The 15,351-nt window shown below is 48.0% G+C and overlaps 2 non-coding genes across 2 annotated transcripts; both read left to right on the top strand.

The window, feature by feature from the left end:
- The first annotated feature begins 8,094 nt into the window (after nt 1-8,094).
- Nucleotides 8,095-8,166, top strand: TRNAE-UUC (transfer RNA glutamic acid (anticodon UUC)). The gene has a single exon. It is a non-coding gene; the product is annotated as a tRNA-Glu (tRNA).
- A 6-nt stretch (nt 8,167-8,172) lies between these two features.
- TRNAQ-UUG (transfer RNA glutamine (anticodon UUG)) lies at nt 8,173-8,244 on the top strand. The gene has a single exon. It is a non-coding gene; the product is annotated as a tRNA-Gln (tRNA).
- The last annotated feature ends 7,107 nt before the right edge of the window (nt 8,245-15,351 follow it).

The following is a 15,351-nucleotide window of genomic DNA, read 5'->3' as shown; positions in this document are numbered from 1 at the left end:
TTAAACCAACGTTATCACGTCATACGGTTAAGGTGTATCTTAAGTGTCCCCTCCATTTTTTTTCCGGCGGAGTTAGAAATTTTACGTTTAGCTAGTCCGCTCTTTAATGTGTAGTGATACAAGACGTACTACGTCCGCCGCTGTGGACGACGATGACGCTGGTGAACACTCTCAAGGTTCAATGACACTGCACATAACTACCACTGAAAGCAGAAGACTGGACAGCCGTCGCCGTAGCTCAGTTGGTAGAGCGCCGGACGCGAAACTCGGAGGTCGTGGGTACGAATCCCACCGAGGCCATGTGATTGTTTTCTTCTGCTTTCTAATTAGTTATCTTTAACATAATTGCCCTATTGATCTCCCGTTGGGGAACACCACAAATAAAAAATCTCCTGTGCTGCCTGGTTTAGGTTACTCTTGGCTTCCGCCATCTTTGTTCTATCAGGTTATTATTACAACGTTGGCCAGTACTACCTGCAATTTGCACCTCTTACTAAAGATTATGACGATAGCAACCACCCTCTCGTTTCTGCTATACAATTCATCTATGTTGCCAACTGTACCCTTAACAATCAGGAATCCCGCCCCCAGCTCTCGCCCGTCCGATAGGCCGCAGTAGGATCGTACATACGTGCCCACTCTTTAACACTGCATATGCTTCATCTCACCTCGTAGCCTCTCTAAGCCTTACACCTTACCTAACAGTTGTATTAGTGCGCCAACCTAATCTACATTGCTACAATGTACGAACCAATAAAGAAAAAAATATTTTCAAATGATCTCAGGCGTCAGTCCTTGTTTGTGATAGAGTTGATTCGATTTCTTCCTGCATGGGAAGTTTTAATGCGATGGCATAATAGGTTGTCATTTCACAAAAAGAAATTTAGAATTCATTGTAACGAAACTCGCAGATTAGCCGAAAGAGGTCACGTGACCTTGTGACGTCATCGCAACCTACTTACCATGGCAGGCAGCAAACTGACTACCTGTTGTGAGCAACCTTCCCATCGTGGCAAGTGGCAATTAACATTTCAGGGGGGCACTTTGTTGACCTAAAGTGCGGTGACGCGAAATCCTTTAGCGCGGTCTTGCTGCTTTTGTCACTGATGTGTGGCTAAGGTCTAGATTAGGCACACAATTGTTTGTGAATCTTCAATACTAGAGACACGGAAGGGCGTTTGGTAGGCATCCGTCTGATTCGACGCCTTTCTGCATACACTATCCAGCGTCCTAGACAAGGAGAACTACATATCCATTGGCAGGAAGTAGCGTAGTCGTCAGCACGCTTGGCTGCGAGAAGGAAGGATGGTGGTTCGAATCCCACCATGCACAAAGAATTTCTTTTCTTATCGAGTTGAAGAGCGTAACGGGCGGACGGACGGACGCGAGCATCAGCCTTTAAAGGCTTTCGCCTTGAAAATTATTGGCCAAGAGACCGCCAAGATTTGAAATTCACTTGGAAGGACACAACTGCATAGAAATGGCTAAACTGCATACGTACTGTGAACATTACAAATGTGTTATTAAGTTCAATGTGTATGTGGTCAGCGTTCCGTCTCACCACATCTCAGACGTTCTGTGGCAGCATGCGGTTGAGGAGTGGGTATGGTCGCTGACTTGTAGTGCCAACAAGCAAGAAACGGAAATCGAGGCAATGACATTAAATTTAATCGCAAGAAGAGCAATAGACACTCACTGTTCGACACCATAGCAGGCAACCTAAATGCTATCGCATTTTCTTCTTTAAGAATATGGTTAAGAAGTCCCCCCCCCCCCGAAGTATTTTTTGTAGATGTATGCTTTAGTAACAGATATTCTGACATTATTTTCGGTGAGGCTCTCGGCATCAACTTTACAATGATTGCCGGAGGCTGTTCTATTCAGATTACAGAAGCTGGAATCTAAAAAAATTGCATGCTTTAAAAGGAACTCGGAGTTTGTTTTTTTCTCGGTGGGCGCGTTTCGATGGAGGCGAAAACGTAGAAGTCACCCGTATGCTGTGCTATGTGAGCGCGCATTAAATATTCCCAGGTACAGCTCCGCCCAGATTCAGGACCGCCGCACAGAATTCCTACAGAAAAAAAGTAGTCCGTTGTTAAAACCTGTCTTGTTACTTAAACAAAAAGCTATCCACAGGAAAAAATTTATGAGCTCTAAAATTTTGATATCTGGTTTTTAATATATTCAAACATTAAAAGTTGATTTCATTTATTATTGTGATTGGCCCGCGGAGTAATACAATACGCCGTGGACTGTGGCCCTGTGGTAGCAACTGCTGCTTTTTTTTAATCGTACTCTAGTTTAAATTATTCCGGAGCCCTCCACTCTACGGCGCCGCTTTTTCTCTCTTTCTTATTTTACTCCCACCTTCCCCCTTCCCTTACGGCGCGGTTCGAGTGTCCATCGATATGTGAAACAATTACTGCGCCATTTCCTTTCCTCAAAAAAACATTTTTCCCCCAATTTCCCGCCCTACCTGCCCGCTTAAGCTATGCAGACAACATTCCTTCTAGGCACCTCTGTGGTATATGTAGATGCGGCAGATTCTTCGGCTGACAAGATGGTAGCTGTGGTCACCACGGAACGTGGTACACTCATAACTGGGGGCACTATACGCACTCAGCACACACATGTTGGAGAAGAAACAGCCATCGCTCTAGCCATTGTGGGATCCTCGGCAGAAACCATTGTCAGCGACTCAAAACTGGCTATACGTAACTACACGTTTGGAAGAATCTCCCCACAAGCAGCACGTATTCTGCTAAAGTATCAGCCCACGCGGCGCATTCGCCTAATCTGGACGCCTGCTCATGCTTCCCTTGCTGGTAATGAGGCGGCTCATAACCTAGCTCGAGAACTGTCCCGCCGAGCTGGGTCGTGCAGCCCACCCGCCCTATACTCTGGCAAGGACAGGTTGTTTTCTTACAGAGAAATCCTGCAGCACTACAGGCTTGCAAGACTCAGATTCCCCCCAGCAGATAAAACGCTCTCCAAGCAACAGGCCAAAGCCTGGCGTAAACTTCAAACTAACACCTATCCAAATCCCCAATTGTGTAGCTTCTATTCGGAAGGACTCTACTCAAACAAATGCAAAAATTGTGATGCGAAAGCCGATCTAAATCATATGATCTGGAACTGCCCGCAGTCCCTACCCGCGAGTCACTTCATTACCGACTCTGCTCATTGGGAGGCTCTATTGCTCAGCCCCGACCCGGGGATACAGATCAAGCTCCTCCAGCTGGCTGAAGACGCCGCCGCTGCCCAAGGGATAGTGGCCGCCGTTTAAGCGGGGGGCGACTTCGTGTCGCTCCTCTATATCCGCTGGAAATAAAGTTTCACAACCAACCAACCAAGGCAGCTGTCTAACAAAAAAAAAATTTTATAAGAGGTAATTCACGTACGATAATCCCTCAAGTTTTGGAGTACGTCCGTGTTCATATCTCACTGAGAAAATCTTTAATAACAAAGAAATACATTTCACTTCTTTCTCCTGGGCTTTGCATCCTCCAGCCCGGGCCCAATGATGCTAAAAACTTTCCTCCCTTTCTTTTTGAGCCGCTTCGTCAGCGAGTTCTTCGTTAAGTGGCATCGAATATTCCGGCGGCAGGCAATCTGTCTGCGCTTTCAATACTATGGAAAACAGGCTTTGCAAAAACTACGCTACGAAAAATGATTGCCCCGCGAAGCCTGTAATCGGGCAGGGAAAAAAATTAATCTTTATGCTATATCCATCTCTTCATAAAGTGTAAGAGTAACAGATCACTAATACATCGAGATATCTGGAGGGAACTAGTTAGTGAAGGACTTCCCTTTTTGCCAATGTTTCCCACTTTCTGTAGAAAAAGCAAAACGAAAACAATTTACAAATAAAAGCACGTATAATGTGAAAGTGAAGCCTTGCAGGGAAAAAAATGGCATCAGCTCGCGAAGTCTCTCGGTAGAAAGTCCAGCGGCAGAGGATCGCTGAAGAGCGTATGAAGCCGCGGGCTCGCGTTCAGGGCTAATTAATTAGCGATCGCACGAGATGCGCTGCCTGGGCACGAGGAAAACCGGTGGATAGTGTTCTGTCGTCGACGACGTCATACATGTTTATTTCGTATTTACCCCACCAAACTTTACTGACTGGCCTTGAGAAGCACGAAAAGGGAAATACGCATTCCTCTTCCCGTCGTTATCGAAAATTTGCTTGGGCGCCACAGTATGGGGAAGAAGCGTGGAGCAAACAGCTCCCATGCGAGAGCGTATTCCCAGGTCGAAGTATTAGTTAAGGAAGGTTTCTTTTTTTACGGCTGCTCTCTTAAGTAAATCCGAGACTAAGGCATATTCGAAGTCCGGTAAACTCTTTTATTGCGCCCAAAAACAGGGGACCAGTCAAAGGACCGGCTGCGCTGACTTAGAGGAGGTCGGCGGGGATCCTTTGGGATGCCGCGACCTTCACCGCGCGCTGGATAAGCCAGCGTTGGTCTGCAGCTGCTCGCAGGGTAAGTAGCGACTATAACAGGCAGCTCAACTGGAATTTCGGAGCTAACGAGTGTCATCAGTGAGCATGCGCGTATGAGGGGGGGGGGGGGGGGGTTAAGCAACGATAAACGTCCTGAAGAGAGAGAAGCCATGAAACTTTGAGAAAAGGAATCCGGGCATTGCGATATCACCTCTTAAATACTTGCCTCATAAAGCGAATGATAAATCGGCCCGTTTGTGTTATAATAATAATAATTAGTTTTGGAGGAAAGGAAATGGCGCAATATCTGTCTCATATTTGTAAGACATACTATTTGCGTCTCATGTTTGTGAGACACATACGTATTTGGAAACACAAACCAAACAGTTAGTGTTCGGTTTTCATTTTTTTCGAAAGTCTGGAGGAAAAATCCACCAATATTTTTAAACCTAAATTCGTGTACAAATCATGTTATTAATGAAACTTTATTGGTCAGATGTTCTAGGGAAATACCCCAAGGTGGAGTAGATTTGTAATAAGGGAGCAATAACTCATTTTCATCCACCTAAGTGCAGCCATACGGCTACAAAGAAGCTATACAGCTTTCTCATAAACTTCGTAGTTCCCACTTCGAGTTATTGATCAATTCGCTCTCGCCCTACCATAGGCTTGCCATCTCGGTTAGCTCAGTGGGTAGAGCGACTGCTCCGGTGAAGTAAGTGGTGGACCCGGGTTCGAACCACGGACAAGGACGAATTTTGCTTTAACTATGAAGTTTCTGAGAAAGCCGTATAGCTTTCCTCTGTAGCCGTATGGCTGCGCTTGGGTGCACGCCAATGAGTAATTACTCCCTTATTACTAATACAACTTTAATAATTCAGGTTTATTGGGTCATTCTTTTGCATAAAAAATACAATTTTTTATAGGCACCCGTTTTTATGCGGGAGATGAAATGCTCTATTTTTCTCCCGTTTTAAATGCGCCAACGTTAGAACCTCATGCTCAAGTTCTACGTATTTATTGGAACTGTTCTCTTGTTACCCGTTACATCTACTAAAGCGATCGAGCGCTTTTTTTTCGAGTTCATGGACGGACGGACGGACGGACGGACGGACGGATGGGTGGGTGGGTGGGTGGGTGGGTGGGTGGGTGGGTGGGTGGGTGGGTGGGTGGGTGGGTGGGTGGGTGGGTGGGTGGGTGGGTGGGTGGGTGAATGGGTGGGTGGGTGGGTGTGTGGGTATTTTTTTTATTTCACGTTTCTGCCCCTACTTCCTCCGAGTTCATGCACATCCTCCTGATCAACCACTGAGCGGAGAGCTCGAGCGTCGGTTCTAGACGGAGGTCTTCACGGGGGCACGCGTATAGCCCTCGTTACAGGTTTTGCCCTCGATCACGGACGGAGGATGGGGCTACCTCGACCTTCCTTGATAGCGCCGAGAAATTGATGATTCCGGATGCCCTTTATAAACATTCGAAGCATCCACACTTTCGAACAGCGCAGAGAACGTTTCACCTGTCTGGTTCTGAAGCCTCGCGTTCAAAGCCCGCAGTGGAGCGTGAAATAGTTCTGGGCGTCGAGTTGAAGAAATCTACCGTTGAGATAGCCAATAGATTTGACGGCGAATCGCGCAACTGTCTGAGCTAGACGGGGATGCAGGGTCGATGTAGGCAACAGCGGAGTGCGCAGAAATGATTTCTAGTAGGAGGTCTTGTTTAATGGCGTATAGCACCGGGGAAAAGCTCCACCTTGTCAGTGCAAACAAGAAAAATTGAGGAGGAGATAAGCACTTTAGGGGCTTTAACGAACATTTGTGGCGCCGAATGAACTGATAAGCGATGAAGATGATGATAATTTCAAAACACACACAGCTTTGATGCGAGGAGTATATGCGGCTTAGGAACATTACCCTTTATATACGCTTGTTTGTGTGCCTTCCAGGGATTTCCCTACTGAAAAATGTATATAGGTTTGAACGGGTCAGCAAATAGGATTATGGCACATTTGGTTTGGCTTTATAGGATGGACGTCCCAAAGCGGCTCAGTCTATGAGGGACGCCGTAGTGGAGGGCTCCGGATAATTTCGACCACCTGGGGTTCTTAACGGGCACTAACAATGCACAGTACACGGAATTTTCACATTTTTTCTCCATCGAAGTGCTACCGAAGCGGGCGGGTTCGAACCCACGACTTGCATGCACTATGTGATGTAAGTGCAACGTAATTAACCACGGGTAATGGTAGTTATATGGAGCCCTCCACTAAGGAGTCACCAAAGGCTGAATCGCTTTTGAAGCTTCATCCTATAATGTTAAACGAAATGTGCCATAATCCTATTGGTCTCCTATTCAAACCTGTACACATTTTTCAATAGGGTTGAAATGGACTAAGGGTGATCGCATGATGCGGCCAGGTTATGTGAGGCATGAACTCGTTTATTTCTTTTTTCAGCACTTTTTCTATGCAGTAAGAGAGAAAGCTGCGACGATGGCCGAGCGGGCTAAGGCAACGAGAACGAAGGTGCTGTTCTGGAGCCGGTGCGGCTATAATCCTGCCAGGGCCGGAAGTTTTCTTCTTTCTTTTGCTGGCAACCGTTCTGAGAGAGAAATTTGGAAATTTGCGCATAAGTTTCCCTTTGCGCTTGGCCTCGGGTTCTCTGCGGTTTCCGCACGAATAAGTACCAAAAGCTTTTTTTTCTTGATATTTCAACATATATCAAGGAAAGTGAGAGAGACATCTGATCTTTCACAAAACTTGCTTCCATCTCATCTTCCACAGCGTTCACTGGAGCGTATTTCACTGGCAGGCTTTTGCGCAACTAGTGCTGCTGGTTTTGCAAATTAGCGAATATATAAAAAGAAACCTCCTTGTACTGCACTCGATGGCAATAATTTATGCGTCGGAGCAAGGGAGGCAGATGATTGCGTTGAAAGTCGGATACTGATGGAACAGCGTATGCTTGGTGAAATTCGTATTCAAAGAAGTTGCAGCCCTGCTGTGGTTGCGGAAAATACTTGAAATTTCTCTGCTTGAGAAAATAACCAACTGGTCGGCGATATGATATGAATGTTTCAAGACGCATAAAGAAAATGCAGCGTGCACACTTGGCTGCATGCCATTGCACAGCCGGTCTGGCGGGCGGTGCCTATCCGCGGCTATATGGCAGTGACCAAACTTTAACACCAGGTAATTTATCATGAAGTGAAGGTAGACCATGCCTGAGTATTAAAGTAGCCTGCACGTACAACGCGTCTGGACCCACGTAAAGAATTTTCTCACACATTATAAGTTTTCGCCCCACTTAGTTACTTGCAGCTAGGCTACGTTTAAAAAAATTTTTTTATTAACTTTAGTTGTCTCGGAGGAGTATTAAAACTTCCTTGCCTTCAGGCGCTATTTCTTAGCCTATCAATGGTTTCGTGCATATCCAACGTTTCAAATGTCTTACGCTGATCCTAAATCGGCTACTGAGCCTAGCCATCATGGAAGGACTGAAGCCGAGAATATGCTCATGCGGGCAGCCGTCTGACATGTAGTAAACAAACGCGCACTTTATCATCGCTCAACAGCTGGTGCTGCTACGCCGCCCCTCTGTCGCAACAGTGCGTGCATCCGCGTCTTGAGAAAACGTTCCGCAGCTGCAACACAGAGTGTCTCCAGCGTGGTCTAGTGGCTAGGATACCTGGCTTTCACCCAGGAGGCCCGGGTTCGATTCCCGGCGTCGGAAAGAGTCGGTCTCATGGTGTAATGGTGAGCACTCTGGACTTTGAATCCAGCGATCCGAGTTCGAGTCTCGGTGAGACCTGCTTTCTATTCTTTTTATGCTGGCAAACCAGCATATTTCTTTCGGCAGACCAATTTTTTTTTTAATTGAGGTTCCTTTTTTCATTTCGGCGCTTTCTAAATTCGCTTCTTTTTACTTTTCCTCCCTTAGAGCTCCGAGCAGAGATATCGTGGTTCACAGAGTCTTTATCGCGGTATCTCTATCTCGGTATCTCTCCCTTGATACCGCGAAAGGTATCGCGGCTCTCTCTTCTCTGCTTATACGCTGACCTGTAATCAGCGAGGCCCCTAATTGGCTATGGCTACTATCTGTGCGTAGGAAGGCAAGTGCCACGTTGGTCGAAAATTTCAAAAGAGCAATGACCGTGACGCGAACCTTTGTGCGTGGTATGTCATCAAGCGCGGATATCCGGGTAACAGAAAGTTCTAAAGTAAAAACGAAGAACAAGCTGCCTTGTCAGTAAGATAAAATTCAAATGTCGTGTATGCGCAGCTCTCCCCTTGTTGCAGTTTGTATTCTTGCGCGCAAACCATACACCACGCAAACACCTCGAGAAACGGGATGGAGGCGAAGCACAACTGTCAACCGCATATCGGAATAAAAAACCACATTAAATGGGAGCCGCGTGTCCTACGGCGTCCCTCATTGTCTTTTATAGTGTACTCGTAGCGCAGAAAAATCAAAAAATGGGGAAAAACTAACTACAGTCGAACCTCGTTATAACGAAATATTCGATACAACGAAGGGATGACGGTTACACATCGAAGCTCGGTCAGCACGGGATATAACGAAGCTACGACTATAACGAAGTAATCGCCGGGCCCCTTAAACTTTGTTATAACGACGTTCAACTGTAGTGCGGTTCTTGTTTCTAATTCGATTGCTTTGGTTTTCAGCACTCTTCACCCGTATTACTTGCCCCGCGACCAAAATTAATCAGGTGCAGACACAAAGCTTTTCGCTGTCAATTCTTTTATTTTTTTTGCCTTGAAAGAGACCTACGGCCTATTAATCACAAAATTAGCTCAGAACACCAGTGCGCTGCGTAAATATCTAATGACGAACGATTTCGTACCGGCAGTTTCGGTATCGGCCGCGCCAGCGCTAAAGTGCACCTGGACGTCACGGTCGACAGACTGACTAACCTGAACTACCACATTCTTGATGACTTCGGCGCCGCCGGCAAGCACTGGTTGTTACTGTGAACAGCCACTGGGTTTGGTGGCGTCACAATAATAAGAGCAAGTGCAACTTGACGTCACTCGATGTGAGTGGAAATGCGGAACGGCTCCTGGGACAAGATTCAAAATGATAATAAATTATGATTTCGAATTTTGAAAGTTTCGAATAATCGCGTTGAAACAAACTTCAAATGAAGTTCAATGGTCGTCACCCAGTGCAGCAATAGATATTCGATGCTAAGTTTATCATCATCATCGTCATAATCATTATCAGCCAGTTACTAAATACTAAAAGAACACTTACATATCCTTGCGAGTTTCTTCACACAAATTGTCTGTGGTCCGCCAAGAGTAAGAGGTTGTGGGGACCCAGTCCCGCAGCCTCCCTTTGTGGTTTGATTTCCCGCGGTGCACCCTCCCATGGCTTAGCCTCAGGAGGGGCGCGCCACGTGACTTTCCTTGGTTAGTTACTTTAACTAACGGGGGAGGGCACCACGGACAGCGTGATTGCTGCGCGCACGGGAGAGTGCACCCTCTTCGGCTGGGATCGTCAACGCGAGCGGACGTGTCGCTCGCGGCTCCGCTCTTCGCCAGCGGGGCGAGGAAGTGGCGGTGAGACTTGCTGCCGTATCTCGTCCCGTCCGGCTTCGGAGTATCCACTGCCCTAGCGTGGGCGAACATTCGCTCGTAATCTTGCTGCTGAGTCGGACGACCCCGATTCATTGGCGTATTTTGTTGCTAGCTGGCGTTATTGTTGCTGTAGCAATAAATGGCTGGTTTGTGTCAGCGAGTGTGTTGTTCCTGTGTTCCGCAAAGCAAGGCCCGCCGTGGACGGCGTGCGCTCGGTAGCGTACGCGATCACGGGGTGGGGTCTGGCGATTTTGAACTTTGTCAGCCGCGGTTAAATAGGGGAGAACGTATTTATCTCCTCTATCATAACCCCAAAAGATGTAGCAGACCACGCATCGAGTTGAGCTTTCCCAGTTCGCCAAGAAAAATTGGCTAACTTCGGGCACCCTACACGTGAACTAACAAACGTATTCTTATTGCGCTGTTCAAGTTGAGAAAAAATTTTTAAAAAGTGAATAATCAGGTGAACACCGCAAAATAAAGCATCCATTTTTCACTGCACTCTCTCAAGCTTGAGGCGGATAGCAGAACAGTTCTCGTGTTTAGCAACGCGCACAAGTTTTTGTCGGCAATTAAGTACCGGAAACGTAAGTTCCAGTTATATTTATTATTTCTGAAAAATAAAGGCAGTGTTTCCTAGGTGAACCTATACCCGCAAAGAATGCAACTCAGTGGCTACGACATGAGCAAGTGCCCTCGAATCATCCGAATAAGAACTCCATTGCTAGCTAGGAACACCGCTTTTTCAAGCATGATAACATAATCGGCGGTGCGAATCCCACCATGTGGTCTAGGAATGCGCCAACAGCGTCCAAGCCGCCCAGCCACCACACTGGCTATTCCACCCGTTGAGCGGCCACCACCTCTTCCCATCTCAGAGTGCCCGAAGGACGCGGGTTCGATCCTGGCCGCGGCGGTCGAATTTCGGTGGAAGCGAAATTCTAGAGACCCGTGTGCTGTGCGATGTCAGTGCACGTTAAAGAACCCCAGATGGTTGAAATTTCCGGAGCCCTTCACTACGGCGTCCCTCATAGCCCAAGTCCCTCATAGCCCGAGTCGAAAGGCAGGGAGGTTAACTAGGCAGCGTCCGTTGTGCTACCCTACACTTAGGAAGGGGAACGGAGGCAGAGATAGAAAGGAGAAAGAGCAAAGGGAGGTGATCACTTTTCCACATGTCCATTGGCCATTACCTGCAGGGCACACAGGGCACAAACCGATTGTTCACAACCTTGCACTCAGTCCTGAGTCCTTCAAGAACTTGAAAAGTGCCTTCAAAGATGTCCTCTGCGATTAAGGCTTACTCCAAGGACCCAGAATCTTGGCTTCAGTAAGGGGCCGAGGATCTAAACGGCGGAGTGTTGCAGCCAGAAGTGCACGCTCAGGCTGAAACCGAGGAAAGTTACAAAGAAGGTGTTCTATAGTTTCCTCGCAAACACAGATCTCACACGCGGGAGAGTCTTCCATTGCGATTAAATGGGAGTATGCATTTGTAAACGCCACTCCCAGCCACAGGCGACACAACAGCGTAGCATCGCAGCGGGAGAGGCCGGACGGAGGACTGAGTTGAAGTAAGGAGTCTAGGCGGTGCAGACGGCATGTGGAGTTGTCAGAAGGAGGCCATGACACTAAAATCTCTTTTCGGCCAAGCATTCGCAGATGTCTTGCTGCGTCGGCTCTTGTCAACGGTATCTGGACAATGTTGGCACTGCCGTGAGCCGCTCGAGCTGCAGCGTCAGCTGCGTCGTTTCCGACAATGTCACAGTGTCCCGGTATCCACTGGAAAACGATGTCATGACCCTCTTCCTGCGCCTGGTGTTGAAGATGTCTTAATTCAGCTACGAGTTGATCGTGATCGCTATGGCGTAAAGCAGAATTAAGACAATGTAGGGCTGCTTTTGAGTCGCAGAACACAGCCCATTTGTGGGGTGTTTGTGCACCGATGTGCTGCACAGCCGCACGAAGAGTGGCGAATTCTGATCCGGTGGAGGTTGTCCGATGCGAAGTTTGCTTGATAATACTTGCCTGTCTCGCAGGAATGACCACGGCGTAGGTCGAACTTGTACCTGAGACCGAACCATCTGTATACACATGAGTGCGGTCACTATATGCGGCGTGGAGTAGATAGAGTGTCAACTGTTTAATGGCCGGTGTCGATAAGTTCGATTTTTTTCCTTATGCCCGGAATTGTATGACGCACGCATGGCTCCCTCAGACACCACAGCGCAGAGGAAGGCTGTGCTGCCGGGGGGAACTGTGATGGGATGGACGACTGGTGGGCTGCTACAACCTTTGAAAAAGCTGCATGTGGTCTTTGATTCGTCACTGACACAAGGTGGTGCTGGGGAATCCTTGTTAGATGCCGTGTGTGGATCCGCAGGGTGTCAAGGGTTATATATGTCGAGAGTGGATTGTCCTGGGCAATTGCAATGGTAGCGACTGTTGATGCGCTGCGAAGAAGACCCAGGCATGTGCGAAGTGCCTGACCTTGTATAGTTTGGAGGGCACGCAAATTCGTCTTGCATGTGCTTGAAAGCACTGGTGCACTATACCGCAAAAATCCCAAACAGAGTGCTCTGTACAGTTGCAGCATTGATACAATCGATGAGCCCCATGATTTTCCGCCAAGAAATCTGAGCAGGTGTGTGATCGAGATTAACTTTTTCTTTACAAAGCTGCAATGCGGGGTCCATGATAAATTCCGGTCTATGATAATTCCTAAAAAAACGATGATAAGCACGATAGGCAATGGCATAGCCTTCAATAGTTAGCGGATAACGAGTCATACTTTTGCGCGTAAATGCCACTATAGCGCACTTCTCGGTTGACGCGCTCAGACCTTGCTCTCGGAGATAGGAGGAAGTTATGGTTGCTGCCCTTTGAAGTCTTGCTCGCACCTGGAGACGCATCACAGAGGAGGCCCAGGTGCAGATGTCGTAGGCATACATAGCGATATGGACGGCATCAGGTAGGTACTCCGGGAGTCTTATAAGTGTTAGATTAAACAAAATAGGACTGAACACTCCACTCTGAGGCACGCCCCGGTAGGTGTAATGCGCGGGTTTGGAGCCATCTTCACACATAATAGATAGCTTTGGATCGACCTATACATCCGTCCACCGATTCCTACAGCCTCTAGCGCATCAAGGATGGCCTCATGCGTCACGTTATCGTATGCACCTTTGACATCAAGAAAAAGTGCCGTGCACATGCGCTTCTGGTCTTTCTGTTGCTGTACTGTGGACACAAGATAAATGACGCTGTCTATAGAGGAGCGACCCCGTCTGAAACCCGCCATGGCATTAGTATACACGTTATTGTGCTCAAGGTACCACACAAGACGCGCCAGAAGCATTCTTTCCATGACTTTTCCCACACAACTGGCCAAAGCTATTGGCCTGTATGATGACAGGTCGAGCGGGGATTTTCCTGGTTTTAGTAATGGTATCATGCGACTGGATTTCCACTGGGGACAAACAACTCCGTCTTGCCACGAGTGGTTGTAAAGGCTGAGTAGCTCTCTACGCGCGTCGTGGCCAAGGTGGCACAGCGCAGCATATGTAATGTCATCTGGACCTGGTGCAGACGAACGCTTACTTTCTGCAAGGGCAGCATCAAGTTCCTCTCGAGTAGAGACAACATTAATCGCTGAATCCTGTGATGCAGGAGGAACACGCTGGGAACCCGAGGTAATCACTGCACTCGTGATTGTCCTGCAGAAGTCAGTTGCAACTTCAATCTGGTGACGATTTTGATGTCGAGGCAACGCATAGAAAAGCTGTCTTTGCTGTGGAAGCGTTCAAAGCCCCCGCACTGTCCGCCAAATGAGGGACATGGGCTTTAGAGGGTCCAGAGATTGACAGAAGGACTTCCAGCGCTTTTTCGACAGCGTGTTCATTCGTCGCTTGATTTTATTCTGCAAACGACGAGCGTCTCTGAGGTCCCTTACGCATTGGATCCGTCTGTAACGTATTTCTGCACGCCAACGAATAGCACGTAGGTGGTCTAATTCGATATCAAAATTCGGTGCGCATTCTAGTTGACGTGAGGAAGCCTCTAGCAGCCTTCATTGCTGATGCTCTAATGTCCTCCAAACTGGAAGTTAGGGCTTCTTTGCACGCCTCTTCCATTCGAGTTTAAATGCCGTCCAATCGATGTGCGGGTGATTAGCGGGGCCGGACGCCCTAACACCAGGAATCTTGAGGTAGGTGGGTATGTAGTCACTCTCGTGGGCCTCCAGATCACAAAACCACTGGGCACGCCGGCGCAGAGACCGCGAAACTAGCGTCAGGTCTAAGCAAATGCTGTATGAACTGCCTCGCAGGTATGTCGGGCTGCCGTCATTCATTACGTAAAGTTCATTTTCTGAAGCAAATAATGCCAGATTCCTCTCTCTGGCGTTGACTATAGGACTTCCCCACAGTTGGTGATGTACATTGAAATCTCCGCTAATAATTCAAGGATTCCGGGTTGCCTCCATAATTGTCTTCAACCTCTCGCAGTCCAATTGAGAGGAGGGAGAGACATACGCCGCAACAGTGTGAACTCTATGGATCCTTTTTTGACTATGAAGCACACGTACTGATTGTCATTGTGGGGTTGAACTGGACAGAAAACGTACGTTATGTCGGATCGGATGTAGACCAGAACTTTGCTGCGCTCCCCGCATGTCGGAGCAAAGGAGGGATCGTACCCGGAAAACCTGATTGCTGGGGATAAGTTAAGTTCGCAGGTGAATAATATCGGGGAGTCGTTGTTGAAAACATATTGCCGAAAACTTGCGATTCGTGACTTTAGGCATCTTGCGTTCCGCTGGAAGACCGCAGCGACCCTGACTTCCTCACGGAACGTGGGAAGCTGGCCAGCCATTCTGTTTTAAAGATCTTGTAGTGCTGGAACCAGGGAGTCCAGCACTACTAAGACGCTTCAGGCGGTTTACGATTGCAACGGCCTGTATCAGAGTGCGAATGGCGTTGACCACCGTCCTAAGGATCACGAGGTCTTGGCGATCTTGCTCTGGGGGCCCTTCTCTAACGACAGATGAGCTCGGCGATGGGAGCTTGCGCTGAGGAGGCTCTGCAGGACGTAACGGCGGAAGCGCTGGCCAAGCATCCGCACACGAAGAGATCTGATTATCCTTGGCGATATTTCGCTGACCGGACACACTTGGAAGTGGCGGCATGGGAGGAGGTTTAGGAGGAGGTGCCGTGGGCGCGTCGGTGTGGTTGCTTTCTGCAATAGACTTTCTTGAGTTCTTCTTGCGGCGTGAACGCCTTTTCCGAACAGTCGCGGCAGCTTCACGGTGCGTAGAATTGTCCCG

The sequence above is a fragment of the Amblyomma americanum genome, chromosome 2 (genome assembly GCF_052857255.1).
Source record: "Amblyomma americanum isolate KBUSLIRL-KWMA chromosome 2, ASM5285725v1, whole genome shotgun sequence".
Lineage (NCBI taxonomy): Eukaryota > Metazoa > Arthropoda > Arachnida > Ixodida > Ixodidae > Amblyomma > Amblyomma americanum.
This window is presented reverse-complemented; position numbering and strand designations above follow the sequence as displayed.